Source organism: Mustela nigripes, chromosome 3 (assembly GCF_022355385.1).
Source record: "Mustela nigripes isolate SB6536 chromosome 3, MUSNIG.SB6536, whole genome shotgun sequence".
NCBI classification, from domain to species: domain Eukaryota; kingdom Metazoa; phylum Chordata; class Mammalia; order Carnivora; family Mustelidae; genus Mustela; species Mustela nigripes.
The window spans coordinates 8,524,859-8,541,926 of record NC_081559.1 but is presented as its reverse complement, the minus strand read 5'-3'; the positions used below and the strand labels follow the sequence as shown (position 1 = coordinate 8,541,926).

The following is a 17,068-nucleotide window of genomic DNA, read 5'->3' as shown; positions in this document are numbered from 1 at the left end:
AGTATTCTTGTCAAAACGTTGAACATAAGCCTGGAAGTCTCTAGAAAAAATGTCCAATTATAAGATGTAAATGGAGCAGAAGAAATAATGGGGATAGAAGAACATTTGAATGACATGAACATGAAGGAGTAATCAGTCAAATATGGAAGGGAGGACTTTTTTAACATGAATAGTCTGGTTTCTCCACCAAATCAATGGCAGGAAAGGAAGGCAGGGGTAGGGAAGATTGTTACCGAATAAGAGACTTGAGAGCCCGAACAATCCGATGCAATGAAGAGGTCTAGGAACTTGAATGGAAAATAATTACATCTGTTTTCACTACTTCTAACCAAAATTTAGCATTTCTTTCTTTTTAAAATTTTTTTTATTTTTTATTTTATTTTTTAAGATTTTATTTATTAATTTGACAGAGAGAGAGAGAGAGATCACAAGGAGGCAGAGAGGAGAGGAGGAAGCAGGCCCCCTGCTGAGCAGAGAGCCTGATGCGGGGCTCGATCCCAGGACCCTGAGATCATGACCTGGGCTGAAGGCAGAGGCTTAACCCACTCAGCCACCCAGGCGCCCCATTTCTTTCTTTTTTTAAAAAAATTTATTTATTTATTTGACAGAGAGAGAGAGACCGTGAGAGAGGGAACACAAGCAGGGCAAGTGGGAGTGGGAGAAACAGGTTTCCTGCCAAGCAAGGAACTGATGCGGGGCTCGATCCCAGGACTCAGGTAGGGATCATGAGCTGAGCAGGAGGCAGACGCCCAGTGACTGAGCCACTCAGGCGCCCCTAGCCTTTCTTTCAACTGTGATAGTAGGCAACAAGTCATACCAGTATTCACAGTACACGTCGCTTTATCACAACAAGAAGTCAGCTATTTCAGATGTATTTGTATCACGTTATAGCCATTGTATTTATCTCATAATATTTTCTAAATTTACCATAACTATGCAATTAGAATAGTTCTGAGACCGGACGTTGTTTAATGCATTAGTCTTGTTATTTAATGCATTAATAAAGAAGCATATATATTGGTCCGTCAAACAAAACAATTAAAAAAATAGATGTTATAATTATCACTATTATACTTTTATGCACAAATTGTCCTCAATCTGGCACCACTGCATGCTCCTGTGTTCTTTTTACACATGAGTTCTGTAGTTTTTGAGCACTTCCCCGCTTTTCAGAATAAATATTTTTAAGTGTCTAAAATAAAGTTGTAATGTTTATTTTATAATAAAAGAAGTAAAGAGATCTTAAACACTTTATACAAATTTCCTTCTGTCCTCAGTTGTTTGATGGAAAGTTCTCTGTTCCACATAGTATCAGTGATATGTGCATAACTGGCTATTTGAAAATTACAAACCTATCAAGAGGCCAGTTTTTGGTTTCTCAAAATCCTTTTCTGATTTATGATTCAAAATGAAGACTCCTGCGTGCCGCCTCCTGGGACCCGCTCCGATCCCAGAGAGGCGGACGACCGGGGACGCTCAAGACGGTGACGGAGCTTCCGCACAGCCCTCCTCACGCGCATCTGCACTCTGTTCCTCCCTCCTCCTGTACTTTATAAATGCAGTGTTTTCTGGAGCTCATTTTCCATGATCTTTCCTAAATTTTCATTGGAAAGACCCCTGCTGCTTCTCTGTCATCCGCTGGACCTCCGCTGCCACCAGCCTCTCTAAGCAGTAAGCACGGAAATTGCCACTGAAAGGCAGTTTAAATAACTTATACAGGGACAAGTCGTTGTATTTTAATCACTGGGGCCTTACCAAGAGACGTTGCTGTGACGTATACTGAAGTTGAATCCCTCTTTTGTAAAGTTCTTACATAAGTATATGTAGCAATTTCAGTTTCAGTACGTGTGATTTGTGTTGTCTCTAATTTGCGTGGAGGTTGAGAGAGATGGACAGGCAGGAGGCGGGAGGCGGGAAGGGCTGGTGAAGGGCTCTGGTCCTGGACTGACATTTAGTTCATCCACCGCCTTTCCGTCTTCTGTTTATCACCTGTGAATCTGCTCAACACATTATTATTTAGGCTGCATTTCTCTTGTCTTGGCCACAAGACTTTCAAGAGACCCGTACCTTGCTGAAATCCGGATACGTTGTCTAAAGCATCGCTGTAATCCACTTGTTCTAAGCCCGTCAAAAAGGAAATAAAGGGTTTTGGCATAACCAATTCTGAGCGAAACCATGCGGTATTCTACTGAATGCCTCTTTTTATCTCCCCTAAGTTCTCACACACCACTTGTTCAGTAATCCATGTCAGGGATTTGAAGGGCGGGAAATCAACTCTGTGATTTTTCATAATGTACCCTTCCTCCTAACCTTTGGTCCATTCCCAGACGACAGTCCTTTTCCTGCAGCTCGGTGTTGGCTGTGCTGCCGAATAAGGTAAAACTGATCAAGAAGTCATTGTGTGGACCTGGTCCTCTTTTATGGAAAATTCTTCTTGAGGGCCCACCAAAATAGTGTCTGCAGACTCTGCTATGAGAAAAGCAGCTAAAGAAAACCAGTTCTCTGGCAGTGCCTGCCAATTATTTCTGCAAAAGAGATGCCTTGTCATTGAACTAGTAAAATGTATATTTTTTAGATTATCAAAAATATGAATGCACAATAAATAATTTGTGTAAAGCCCAGTTTCCTAGGGCCAGTGTGGGGAGCACAGACAAATTAGTGAAGAAACAGTGGCTGAGATCTTTGCTGCTAAGGTTGGTCTTTGCAGGTCAAGGTCACCTGGGTGCTTGTTAGAAATGCAGCATCTCCAGCTCTGTTTTGGCCTATTGAATCAGAACCTGCGTCTGAACACTGTCTCCTTGTGGTTCCCATACAAATTCGGTTTGAGAAGCACCAGAAATCATTTTTGTTAGTCTGTCCCTTTCTGCACATCAACTGGTTGGGTCATAAAGGCTCCTTTTGTGAAGTACTTGCCCATACTAAATAGTATATTTAGGAAAATCCTTAAAGAGTGAAAGCGTTTCACATACATATTGTAAATGTTTATTGGCGGAATACGGTTGTTACATTTTAACCTCCAAGAAGACCTAAAGGAGTGTTTCCCAAATACCAAGAATACTAAACTTTTCTTTTTTTTTTTTTAAGATTTTTATTTATTTATTTGACAGATTACAAGTAGGCAGAGGAGATAGGCAGAGAGAGAGGAGGAAACAGGCTCCCCGTCGAGCAGCCAGAGAGCCTGATGCGGGGCTCGATCCCAGAACCCCGAGACCATGACCTGAGCTGAAGGCAGAGGCTTTAACCCACTGAGCCACCCAGGCGCCCCAAGAATACTGTTCTTTAAAAAGTGATTTTTTAGGTTGTTTCGCTAGTAGGCTAGAGTGCTCAACGTCCCTCCCTTTCCTTGCTTTATATTCTTTGTATTTTGTCGATACAGTGGTTGAAATTTTGAAATCATGCTTTGGCTTGTAAGGCTCGGCCTTCCGCTGCTGTGTTGTTTGCGGGATGGCCGCTCTGTTTCCCGCCGCTGGGGGGTTGGGGCAGGTGGACCGCATTCCCTGAGCCTAGTGCTCAGCTGAACCTTAGGTGTCCATGATTCACATCAGCCTAGCATTGGCTTTGATAATGTCGATGGCAGCTTGGCCTAAGTCAGGTTTTCCCAGGTTTCTAGATGTTTCACTTATATCTAGAAGTGATGGGGTGATGGCGAAGAAGTTGAGCCTCCTCCTCTCTTGGGTCTCCCACACATCTCTAGATATTCCTGAGGGGTGGGTGGGTCAGGCGTGCCTCTGAGAGGCTCATACATGTGCTGTGGAAGGCAGTGCCTTTGGCCAGGGCCCGACTTACTCAAGTGGGAGGTCCGCCGGGAACTGCGGGCCTGAGGAGTGCAGGGGGGTGGCAGAACGGTGGCGTGGAAAAGAGGATTGCGCCTGGAATGAGCTGGATGTGGGTTTGGATCCCAGCTCTTCTGCTTGTTAATCTTGTGACTTAGTAGCCGTTTTTTAACCTCTGATTTTTAAGTTACATACTTGTAAGAGTAAGGTTAGTGGATTTCTCCCGGGGTTGTTGTGAGGTCCGTCATGATGAGATGACACAGTAAGAGCTCAATACTGTGCCTGACACAGAGTAGGTACCCATCGAATGTTAAGTACTCATTACTATGTATACTTGGGGTATTAAATAAATCCTTACCAGCTTTTTTTAAATGGCTGCTTCAGCCGAACTACAGGGGTTTAAGTAGCTTCTGATCGTTTTGTCCATCAAATGTATTTCCAAGTGATTTTTTGCCGGGTAAGCCTCCTCCTTTGTCACCGTCGCTGTATGGCAGTCCTTGGCCCTCAGAGGCGCGGTGTTTTCAGCGTGGCAGAGTCATCCGCTGGATCATCGTCAGGAGGGATTACCTGTCCAGAAAACTGAGAATATTCTATTTTACACAGAGGATATGCCAACATGTAGTCAGAGTCAGGAAAAAGAGAAGATATACGTACAGTAGTAACATTAACTTGTGGTGAAAAGGGGATCAATCATCTTTGAATTGTTTCATGAAGAAGGCCATGAAATGTGATTTTTATTGTTATTTTATTACCTAGTCCTTCCTTTTTCCATTGATCCGAACTCTTATCATCTAATGACATTTTATATATAACCTGTGTCTTTTATGCAGTGAGATGTTTTCATAGGATCCATATTGACATTTTTTTCTTTGCTTAGTCCTACATGAGGGGAAATCTGTTCATTCTTGATGTAGGACATATTTATCTTTATTCTTGGTGGACTTATTCTGGACTCTACTGTGGGTTTTATAATCCTCCTCTGGCCTTTTAAGCTGGAGAGCTAAGTGCTCTGCACTGTGTTCCTGTGGTCTTTATTGTTTATGGATCTGTTGTCTAAAGCAGAGATTTTCTGTTGTCTTGTCCTTGTTATCTTTTTATAAAGGTGAGAATCTATTCCTGGATGATCTGAAAAACTTACGAGTAATTTCCAAGCCAGCAGTTTTGCGCACCAAAGAGTTTACTGCTTATTGTTCTTCTAGGCTGTCCTCCAACCACTGGCTTCCCGTTGGTGCACTGAATGCTGGGAAGGGTAGTTGGTGGGAATTAAAGTGGAATTGGTACAAGAAAAGAAGTGTTGGCAGATGGGGGCAACTGCCTGCTGCTTTAGAAAGCAGCACAAGGGAGTAAGTAGTTTGCTTTCCTTTTGTGCAAAGCCCTGATCTGGGCAGGGAGGGGGTGGGGAAGTGCAGGTATTTTCGGTAGGCTGGAGTTCTCCCACCTGACTCCCCCTCCTCCTTCAATTTAGGTTTCCGGGCTGCAGGTGAGGGTTCGTTAGGCAATGTTTCTCTCAAATTTCCAGGACCTCGAAAGTATCACTGAGAAGTCAATGAACCAATGTGTGTAGATCAGGAGTTGCTTGTTTTCTGCCACTGTAATTCAGAAATCTTAAAAACAAAACCCCTCTCCACCCACATTTGCGATGTCTGGGACGTAGATGGACTTCTAGGTGAATAGCTTCGTATCTTCCGTGGCACTTGGGGCTGGGTGATTTGGGTGTGATATGGAGGTTACTGATGAAGAGATTTCATTGGTTAAGTGGAAATGACACTAGCATATATATGTGTTTGAGGCTTGTGTGGGTTGAATGTTGTTGATGGCTCAAGGTAATGCCGTCTATGGTGAAAAACTCATGCAGTCTGTGGGGCAACAATTTGATTAAATGTAAAGCTCTGGAAGAGTCTCCTTTGGTCTAGTGAGTCATCAGTCTGTGGGCTTCTCCAGACAGTTGCTTTGCAAATCAGAGTTTAAATGTGTTTGTCCCTTAGGCCAACAATTTGGTGCAATTTTCTACCATGTTTTCTTGGTCACTGCTTCAATTCCGATGGCAATCGGGGAGTGCCTGGGAGTATAATTTTGTTGCAGGATGTAATACAAACATCTATTACCATTTGTAATGCTCTATTTACTTGTTTACTTGTTTTTTGTCTGTCTCCTCAATAGTCTTTAAGGAGTGGGCATACTTGTTTTATTTTCCACTGTGTGCTCAGAGCCTAATGCTGTATTGGGCATCTGATAGATGCTTTACACATATTTGCTGAAGAAATGAATGAACTTGAAAGAGTCTAAGTATCTTCAGGTTATGGGGAATTACAGAGTTAAGTTTTTGACTTTTGTTGGCTAACCCACAACTTCAGGTAACTGGATTCTAAAATCTCTTGCAGGTATTGTAGAATTATTGCATGTAATCCATTCTGTGAGAAGAATTTGAACAAAAGAATTCGAATAGTTTTGGAGAACTGTTGTTTGCATGTGAAATGCATTTTCTAACCATTTGCAAAAGCAATTGTTAGCTTCCAGTGTAGCTAAATTTGATTCCTAGAAAGCAGCTGGAGTGAAACCCAACAGTCTGTGTGAAAGGATTGGATTTTCTTCCCTTTGGGCTCATGGTACCCAGTCTTCCTGGGATTTGGAGTACAGCCATTTTTCTTCTGGGTCTTGACCAGGTTAGGTTAGTGGGAACAGCGTTGGTAAAGTGGGGTGGAGATTTGAAGGTGTTTTTGGATCTAGGCTTATGTCTCTAGGACTTCATTCTCAGGTTGGATCTGGAAATTCACTTCTCCTGATTCTCTGAAGAGAAAGGATCTTCTGTTTTACTGCCATGCTGGCCTCTACCTTGTTCCACCAAAGGAAAATCCAGTGGAGCCAAATGGTGAAGACTCTGGGTCAGTAGCAGAGGAATAGGAGAGCGAGCCCGGGGCTCTGGCTAGGAGTGAGACACTTGATGACCTTGGGAAACAGAGGAAAGGAGAGACTTCCCTGTGCCTCCCAAAGTGCATGTTAGGGGCTGGGATTTAGGGAACTATAAAATCACTTTTGTACCTCTGTACGCGGTGTTTCAGCTTGTAACAGTAAGACTCTTCTGCTGATCGACTGTATTTCTCCTTTCTCTGAAGTTGAGGTTAGGTCATCTGCTGTGAATGAGGCAAATAGAGGCTGTCTGCAAATTTCGAGAGTAGAGAAAGTGAGAAATAGTTGTCATGGCAGTGGACCACAGCACTGTCTAGGGAAAATCTAGAAGGCATCTGAGGGCCTGAGGAAATACAAACGTGTCTGGCGTACACCTGGTTGGTTAGCCTCACAACTTCCAGAAACCCTTATTTGACCATAAATTCTAAATTCTGATTAAAGCTTAAAATATTTTTCACTGATATTCTTCCACCTACTTGGTCATTATGATTCTTATTATTTGGGGCTGAAATACTAGTTTCCTGCATCTCTCTCTTCAAGGACCAGGCATATCTAGAGCCTTCCTTATCTATAGGACATAGTGTTGTGTCCATCTCCTCTTGGGCTCTAAGTAATGTTTGACTTAATGGAGATTGAGAGGAGAGAGGTGATCAGGATCGTATATTGTTATAATAACTGCAGAGTAGAGAATGTTAAGAAAGAGCAGTACTGAACAGTAAGAATGCTCGGAAAAGAAAGTTCGAGAATGAGAAGTACTGCATATGGTATGATGAAAGTCACTGATGACCATGGAAAAAAGTGTTTCTGGAAAGGTTTGGTTCCTGAGTTGGATTGTAGAGGTTCATGAAAAGAATGTATGATTAAATAAATTACATTTCCTCAACATTTACAGTAATTTCCAATTCATGTTGATTCTCTTACAAATCAGGGTGTAGTTATTATACATCTGAGTTTAGAAGAAATTTATAATCATGTTTACCATTTTTTTTGGAAAAGATTTTATTTATTAATTTGACAGAGAGAAATCACAAGTAGATGGAGAGGCAGCCAGAGAGAGAGAGAGAGAGAGGGAAGCAGGCTCCCTGCCGAGCAGAGAGCCCAATGTGGGACCCGATCCCAGGACCCTGAGATCATGACCTGAGCTGAAGGCAGCGGCTTAACCCACTGAGCCACCCAGGCGCCCCTCATGTTTACCATTTAAACAAAGTTATCAGACACTATATTTAGGTATCTTGAAACTGTATAGTATTGTAGAGCTTTAAATCTTTATATATGGTGGAGAGAAATTACACATATGTTAAAAGGATATTACATTCAGGCATTCATTTGTTTTGAATTATCATCTGGAAGAGAGTTTTAGTGGTAAACAGAAGCCAACTTCTGCCTGGTGCTGTCTACAGATATTAGTCTTTCCATTTCCTAGGGTGGAGTGATTCAAAATTGTGTTCTCTATAGTCTTTCACTTTGTATAGCTTGAAATTTTTTGTTCTTTTAAGATCTCATACAAAGCTTGTAAAAAATAGTATCTAATTGCTATTTTCCCTTAACTCCCGCTCCTGTCCTTGGAGGTAAGAGTTACTGTGTTTGCTTCCTAATAAAATGAGGTGGGTGTGTTTCTTAGTTGTTTTCATTGTGAAACTTTTCCTTTTTTAAGGTGTTGTGTTTCTTGGGCACTCTCCTAACATATTAAGCAGATAGAGCTGTTTACCTGATGCAGAGGGACATTTGGATTTTCAATGAATTTCCTAGTTGCTTGTGGAGACAATGGCAGTAAAAATACTGGGCAAGAAGGCAAATTCTTTGATTTTATCCTGACCAGAAGTTTGAATGTGTAGCACTGTCTTGCTTACAAGCCAGTGATAAGGCATGAAAGATTGAAAATCTTTTTTGATCTTATTATAAATTCTTTTCGGTCATTAATCTTTCGGGGGTTGTAACTAAGGTTTCTTTAACATCTTGTTGTAGTTGACCGTATTTGGTCTAAACTGTAACAGATTGCCACCACAGAAGATCAGAATGGAATGTTCTCATTCATCAAACATATATAACTTCATGGAAAAGATTATTTAAATGGATGCCTAATAAATTATAGTACATTCTTACAATGGAGTTTTACTTGGCATTAAAAATGATGGTATAAAGAAAAATTCTGCCAGAAGATGGTCTTCGTATTTTTTTAAACATTGTATAGCTTTCATTAAATGATTGTAATATGTGTCCACTGGAAATATAGTTAAGCACATCGAAGGAAACACATTGTCCCTGACATTACCAGTCTCCGTGGCAGTGTTTTTCTATATATGTGTACGCATGTGGATACTCAACACTAATTAAAAAAGCAATCTTCTTTGCATACTGTTTTTTTAGCCTGTACTTTTCCATATAAAAATATACTTTTCAGTATCATTCCTTTTTTAATAAAGATTTTTAAATTTAATTTGGTTTTAGGTTTTGTTTTTTTTTTAAAGATTTTATTTGTTTATTTGACAGAGAGAGTGAGAGAGCACAAGCAGGGGGAGCAGCAGAAGGAGAGGGAGAAGCAGACGCCCTGCTGAGCAGGGAGCCGGACATGGGGCTCCATCCCAGGACCCCAGGATCATGACCTGAGCCGAAGGCAGACTCTTAATCTGCTGAACCACCCAGGCGCCCCCAACAACATCATTCTTAATATGATGCATTGAAGTCCACCTCACAGATATTCCACAGTTAGTTGTTGAATATTTGCTATTTTAAATTATGTCTCACTATAGGATTTAAATATTCCTATAAAGGCCTTAACTAAAATTTAATTAATATGTATCTTTAGTTAAAAAAATATAGCTTTAGTTATTTTTTAGTTAAAATTTCTACAACTAGCCTCATTGGATAAAAGCTATACATTGGGGTGTTTTTTTTTTTTTTTAAGACAATAAAGGTAGTCACAAAATAATATAAATTATAATATGATCTCATTTTTTATCTGTTTACCTATGTATTAATGAATAGAAAAGAATAGTCTGGAAGGATATGTGTCAAAATGTTAACAGTGATTATCTCTGAGTATTAGAAATAAGAGTAGCTTTCCTTTATTCTTAATAACTTTATAGAGACTAAAAATTAATAAATTTGAAAAGTGAAGCTATTTTACTATTTAAAGACCTTTAGTGAAAATTTCATGTCTCTAGTAATTTCTTAATTTCCTTCTTTATTTGGCTCATTTCTACTTATAGGGATACATTTAGAGTGACAGAAAAAAAAAAAAAAACAGCTTTCCAGTTGTGATTCATTTCGTCGGGGGCTTACCTCACTGTTAGAACTTGAATGAAGTCGGGATTGGAAAACACAACCGATTATTGGGATCAAGAATGAAGTGAGGATGGAGACTCGGAAGCAGGAATTTGGATCTGAGCTTACAATACCAGCTGCAGGGTAGAAAGTCAGTCTGCCTCTGCAGGGCCGGGGCATTCGCAAGTAGATGAGTTAATAACCAGACGAGTGTCAGAGCCCAGCCTGAGACCACAGACAGGAAGGGAAGTAGGCAGGCGAGGGCAGAGTGCTGAGACCATTAGGATAAGCAAATCTCAATAGAACTGACCAAGGAGCAAGTCTCTGACCACTGAAAACCCACAGATTGGGCAGGCTTCTGTCATCAGTGGAGTCCCCCGGGTTACACTCTTTTCTTTCCTTTGAGGTCCTTTGTGCGTCAGTGAAACCTGTCAAACGACTAACCCCTGGCAAACGACTGTCCCCTCAGACCACTGAGCCCTGTTCTTTCTCACCTTTTCCTGGTGGTTCACAAACCTCGTGAGAAATGGCTTGTGGGCCAGTTCAACCCAGAATATTACAGCGTTGCCTGAAGCATGTCAAGTCAATTGGTAAATGAACTTTGCTGTGAGTATTTTCTGGGAAAATGTCTGCAGAACTAACACTGAAGAAAATTGCTTGTCTTATAATCTGTCTACACAGAAGTTTTAAACACAAAAGGCTTTTTTGGTAAGGATAAAAACTTTTTTTTTTTTTTTAAAGATTTTTATTTATTTATTTGACAGAGATCACAAGAAGGCAGAGAGAGGCAGGCAGAGAGAGAGGGGGAAGCAGGCTCCCCACTGAGCAGAGAGCCCAATGTGGGGCTCGATCCCAGGACCCTGGGATCACGACCGGAGCTGAAGGCAGAGGCTTTAACACACAGAGCCGCCCAGGCACCCCAGGAAAACAACTGTTAAGAGTAAGTTTTAGAGTAGTTTGTAGATACAGATGGGACTTTGATGTAGACATGGAAAGCTGTGGGTATGTAGAGTGAGAATGGTAAATATCAGAGAAAATACAGTTTTAACTAACAAAATTAGATATAGGTTAATGATGTATTGTTTGGAACCGCTAAAAAAAATAAATATATGGATAAACCTTACCAATACATTAAGGGATAGAAGACCCCAAATGATACGTGATAACAACTCTATTCATCAGAGGTTCAAAAATAGGTAAAACCAAACTGTGTTTCAGGATGTATTCAGAAATGGGCAGGCTATGTAGGAAAGGAAAGAAGTCATTTTCCTAAGAGTAATGATCAACCTTGTGGAAGAAGAAGAAATTTGTGATCAGGAAGAGGCTTACAGGGGCTCCTGGTTCTTGCCAGTGCTCAGTTTTTTGGGACCCAAACAGCAGTTACGCAGGTGCTTATTTCATAATTATTTGCTACATAGTATATTTAGGTCTTATGCATTTTTCTGTATCTGTTATATTTTCCAATAGAAAGGCTTTAAAGAGGTTATAATGAGTGGAGGGAATATTTAATCTTTGGTCTCCGCTTTACAGGGAGCTTGTGTTAGGGGTTGAATAGTGGGCCCCAGACCTCCCTACCCCTCCCTGCGAATTCATATGTTGAAGTTTAACCACAAGTACCTCAGAAGGTGAGCTTATTTTGAGAGGGGGTTTTGCAGCTATAATCAAGTTAAAGTGAGGTGGTTGGGTGGGCTCTCATACAGGTGTCCTTGTAAAAAGTTGAAATTTTGATGCTGAGCCACACACAGTGGAAAGACATTGTCAAGAGACACAAGAATAGGGCCAGCTGCGAGCCAGGTGAGAGGCCCAGAGCGATCCTTTCCTCACAGACCTCATGGGGAGCCGACCCTGCTGACATCTGGAATGCGCCCTCGCCTTCCCTGTGAGACAAAAAAGTTCTGTTTCCGTGCCACCCAGTTTGTGGTGTTTGTTACAGCCGCTCTAACGCAGTAATGCAGTTTGGAACACTGACAGACATTTTCCTTTATTATTTAATCAGTGGCTTTACTTGTTACACTGACCTGTGTGGGGTCTTTTTGTGCCGAGCAAGGAGACTACGTGCCCTTGTGATCCAGGTGTCTCTAATTAAGGTGACTGAAGAAGGTTAGGGACAGGGGCACCTGGGTGGCTCAGCGGGTTAAGCCTCTGCCTTCGGCTCAGGTCATGATCTCAGGGTCCTGGGATCGAGCCCTGCGTCGGGCTCTCCGTTCAGCGGGGAGCCTGCTTCCTCCTCTCTCTCTCTGCCTGCCTCTCTGCCTACTTGTGATCTCTCTCTGTCAAATAAATAAATAAAATCTTAAAAAAATTATTTACATTCAGTTTAGTTAACGTATAGTGTATTATTGGTTTCAGGTGTCGAATGGATTGATTCACTGGCCGCGTGGAGCACCCCGCGCTCGTCATGTCTAGTGTTCTCCTTCCTGCCCATGACCCAGGTACCCCATCCCCCGCCCATCTTATTGGTATTATTTAGGCAGTGAGTGGATTTGCTATATTAGACTCCTCCGTACTGTGAAGAATCGATCTCACTCAAGTTTCCTCAAGTGATGGGAGCTGCGCAGAGGAGGAGGCCCCTACATGATGAATGGCGGCATAAATTTCACTCAGTTGTCCTTTGCTTGCTAACGTAGGGATTAGTTTCTTTGCTGCCCTTGTAGCTGGGCATGATTGCGGGATCCAGTCCAGCCGGTGGGGAAAGGGCGGGCCCTCTGTTCCTCTCTCTGCCTTCCTGCCGACTGGGGATGGGGACGCTTGAAACAGCGCCTGGGGCTGGAAGTGGAAGCTTTCCCTGCATGGACTGGTTTACCTCTGGACTGTTAGACGTTAAGACATAAATATGGGTCTTGGTCAAGCCACTTTTCTTTCTGGTTTCTGTGTAATAGCGCCTGAGTCTAACGCTCCAGTGAACACACCCCAGTAGTCAGAGGAAGGTGAGGGCTCAGGTCTCCCAACAACTCCCCGCCCCAGAGATGGAAGCCAAACGTGCATTTGTAAGAGGGCCGTAAAAATACACCTGCAACTTATTTTATACGTTTAATAAAGTCTGTATCTCTGTCCTTTTGGATGTTCCTTGCCTTGCTCAAGAGATTCACTTGAGGGGAATAAGACAGTGTTGTGGGGGCAGGAGTCCGTTGCACCTGGCGTTGGCGCCGGACGGTCAAGATCATCCATGTGGAGTGCGGCCTGCGGCCCGTTCCGAGAGCAGCCTGGTGAACACGCTAGAACACACCCCTTCACAAAGGGCGGGGCACCCCCGAAGGTTTTCTGGCCAACTCATAAATTGTGGACTTCTCAGATTTCAACAATAAAAACCCACTTCTAATGTCCATTTTGATCATTGACAGCCTCAGCTTTTTAGTTGAGGCAAAGATAACTGGAAAACTCTAGAGTAACTGTCTCTTCACGTGGCCTTTTGATCCACTGACCTCGTGCTGGTGCTGTATCGAGAAGGAAATTGGAGGCCGCATTCCAGGGCCTGGAGTACTTCCCTGACACTCTCTCAGCTTCTTGCTGTGCCTTCTGCTTCCACGCTTCCTCTGTGGTCTTGTAAACTTCCTCTCCCCTACAGGCCTCCTAGCTTTGGATTAGTCTTGGCGTCTCCTGCTTTAGAGTTTCGGTTTTTAGCTTTCTCTCGATTTTGTTCTGTGCTGGCCTCTGACGGCTTTCTCTGTCCGAGTTGCATTCACACCTTCTGAGAAAGGATCTGACCGAGGGGTTTCCTCCCTGTTCGGTACACTTTGTCCCTCCTGGGGTCAAGCTCACATGCCTGGCCGCGTGGAAGGCCAGTGGTCTTCCTCATGTCCAGTCGAGATGTGACACCTTTTTAGGTCAGACAGACGCCAGCCCCTGGGCCTGAGAACCATAGTTGCAAGATAGGTTTTACAGAGGTTGAAAACTTGTCCACAAGAAAGTGTTTCTGGATCCTTTGTTCTTGAAGGGAGGGCAGATGTCACGTTTGTAAGACTCCTCTCTAGTACTTTCTTTGATGCTTGCAACCGAGCAGGGACATAAGGGTCACAGACCAGATCCCCTGGTAAATTGCTGACAAGTGTAGTTAATTAAATCCACACACTAATGTTTATAGAGTGTGTGCCAGACGCCGTGCTAGACTAGTGATCGAGGCATCCGAAGAGCGGCGTCTAGTGAGAGAGGCACAAAAGCAGATGATGTCAATAGCTCGAGGAGAAGCTGTTTGTGTCTCTCTACCCTTGGGTAAATTGGGACAGGGAGCTGGGACGTGGCACTCAAGAATCTGACCACAGACAGTATTTGAGCCCGAAAGGAGGAAGAAAAGTAGCGCCGCAGCCGCTATCTGCACAACAGGCGGCTCTAATAGGAGAGTAGCCTACGGATGTGTATGCTTGCGTCTTGTCCTGTGAATCGGAGTGAGTATAAACAGCTCCTTATCGTCAGAATAAAACGGGTTTAGAGAACTCATCTTAAAGTACCAGTGCGGTGTATTCACCTTAAATAAAAATAGCATGGATATATTCTCATAGTTGGAAACTGTTGAGTGTGTCATTCTGTTCCAGTAAATGATTTTTTGATGCTAGAATTCACTGGAAGAAATTCATAGCATTTAATTTGGATGAGTTATGAGTTCTCGTGGGTGCCATAAAATTTAATAATCTATTAAGTGCTTTTCGATTACTCTCAGTGCTCGGGACCCAGCGGTGCATCCCCTAAGAACTTGGGAGCGAAGGATATGTGATTTGCCCTCTGAGAGTTAGTTAAATGGACCAGAGACAGAATGACTACAGGCTTGCCAGACAGACTGAACGTGTGAGCATGGTTTAAGAGCAAATGTGTCAGTGCAGGAGGGGTCTTCAGATGTTGAAGGACAGAAGAGTGGCCGAGGAAGTGCCCTGGCTCGCCCTGGTGTGGCTATGGGTTCATTAAGCTACTTTCATGTTGATTAAACATTTAAATCAGATTATAAACCTTCCTTAGTCCAATTTCATTTTCTCTGTGAAAACACGTACATATTAATTAGGACTTCTTTTTGTTTGCAAGAGACAAAATCCCACCTCACAGTGGGTTAAGAGAGGAGTTTATTGTCTCTCGTAAATGAAGAGTTCAGTGTGTATCCTGGTGTCAGGCATGGCTTGACGTCCACGTTAAAAGGTTTATCAGGCAATGTCTCTCTTCATGTCTTGGTTCCGCTCACCTGTTTGGTGTCGCTTTTAGTCAGAGCTCCCTCTTCTTGAGGGGACTTTCTGCATCTCCCTGCTCGTAGTCTCACAGTTTAGCCAATTAGGGGGGCAGTTTCAGCCCTGGGACTGGCCAGTGCTGGGACGTGTGCCTGCCCAACCATCTAAATGTGGGTTCTGCTAACGGGGAATGAAAAGTTCTCAGAAGTAAAAGTCTGTAATCAGAATAGGGAAGAATGGATTTGGATAGGCAGAAATGATAGTTTCTTCTGTCGTTCTGTTATTTGGTTTTGATGTGCCCACAGAAAGAAAATGTTCTTGCCTCCGTGTTGAGTGTTGAAGGCTCCTTGACAGAGTTCTCCGTGCACACGAACACCGTGGCATTCCGTAAGCATATATGCGTACACGTACACACACCCACACGCGCACACTTGTAGATCTTTCGAGTTACCGTGCGGCAAGTTTGTCCAGGACGAGGGTCTACTCTGAGCATGGCAACTCATCAGATTCCAGAGTCTTCTGGATGGTCGTGCAGAGTTCAGACTTGGACAAGAGAAGCCTGAGGTTTGAGGCCCATGGAGGTCTCCTTTCCCCTGCTGTTCCTGCTTGCTTTTCTCTTCTGAATCCCCACACCGATTACCACCCGGGACGTGTGGCATGCCAGTTTTTAAAAGGGCAGGCCAGGAGGAAGACGTGAATTGCCGTAACAGATCAGACCTGTCGTCTGGCCATCTATGTATTTGGTATAAATATTCTCTAGAGACCTCTGATTTGACTTGCTCTTTGAGAAGGAGCACTGTTGTTCTTCCCATTCCTATTTTTGTGCTGTGAAAATATGACTTTGGATGGAATTCATTTGCCAAAAATGGTACCTGTGGAATTGTGAGGTCGTTTTGCAACAGTGGACTGAGACTTTCTGGAGGACCTGTAGATAGATTTTTTTTTTAGAAATATCTGTATTTGTCCTGAGTTTTGCGCTTAAAATTTTATTCGTATTTACATACATCCACACCTGTATGCATGCACTGTCCCTAGAAGGACATAGAAGCTGATTATAGTGGTCGGCTCCGGGGACCAACGGGTGGCTGAAGGAAAGGAATGTGAGGGACACTTGCTTTTCAGTGTTTCCTCATTTGTCGTCTCTGAGGGTTGTACCCTGTGTGTATATATTACTATTCCTAAAATTGTGGAAGAAATAAAATACCTTAAAGTCACGTTGTGAGCAGTTTCTCGTGACAGGAGGTAGTTTTTCAAAATCCACATTTTAACCGTGGCTTAATTTTCTCACATTTGTTTTTCATTTTACCAAATGTCCAGTGTCGTTTTCGTGCCGCGCCTTTCGTTCCTCTTGTTCTGCCTTGTTTACTGTGCTTTCCCGTAACTTGCAATTTTGTCCTTGTGTTTCATTCAGGTTCTATTCACTTTCTCATGCTGTTTATATACTTCTAAACACTGGGGTACAATCTCTCTCTCTCTCTTTACTGCATTATTGGTTCAGGAAGTTCTTTTTGCCTATTGATAAAGATGTTGGATCTTTTTCTAAGAAGGTCTTCAAGTTTTTGCAGGAGTTTGTTTTTAAGAGTCTTACCACCACTGCCCCCTCACCTCTCCCCCCCCCCCCCCCGCCCCTGGTTTCTGAGACTTAAATTTTTGAAATAAAAGCAGAATGTTTTTTTAATGTTTTATTATGAAGGGTCTTTAAATATAAAGAGTCAGTTAAAACAGAGCCATAGAGACGAGTAAAGAAATCTCTGTGCGCACCCCCCTGTCTTTGGACATAAGACTGTGGTCTTCTCTTTGAGTCTGTACCTGCTCACAGGAGCTCCTCATGGACTGTCTTGTGTAAGCTGCACTCAGTCTGCCTCCTCCGTGCTTGGAAGTTTCAGTCTCTTCTCTAGGGAAGGTACCCAGGGACTCTTGTGAGGCAGGCTGAGTGAAGAATTCTAGAATTTTAAGACTTTCTCTAATCTTTTACTC

General features: G+C 42.8%; 1 protein-coding gene across 4 annotated transcripts in view; it reads left to right on the top strand.

The window, feature by feature from the left end:
* HECW2 (HECT, C2 and WW domain containing E3 ubiquitin protein ligase 2) overlaps positions 1–17,068 on the top strand; it is a 367,014-nt gene that overhangs the window by 25,200 nt on the left and 324,746 nt on the right. For 2 of the 4 annotated variants that reach the window (XM_059393097.1, XM_059393098.1), the window contains exon 2: positions 12,294–12,376. The exons of the other annotated variants lie outside the window; for them this stretch is intronic. The gene's annotated coding sequence lies outside the window, so the exon portion shown is untranslated. The remainder of the gene's footprint in view (positions 1–12,293; positions 12,377–17,068) is intronic. 4 annotated transcript variants of the gene reach the window in all.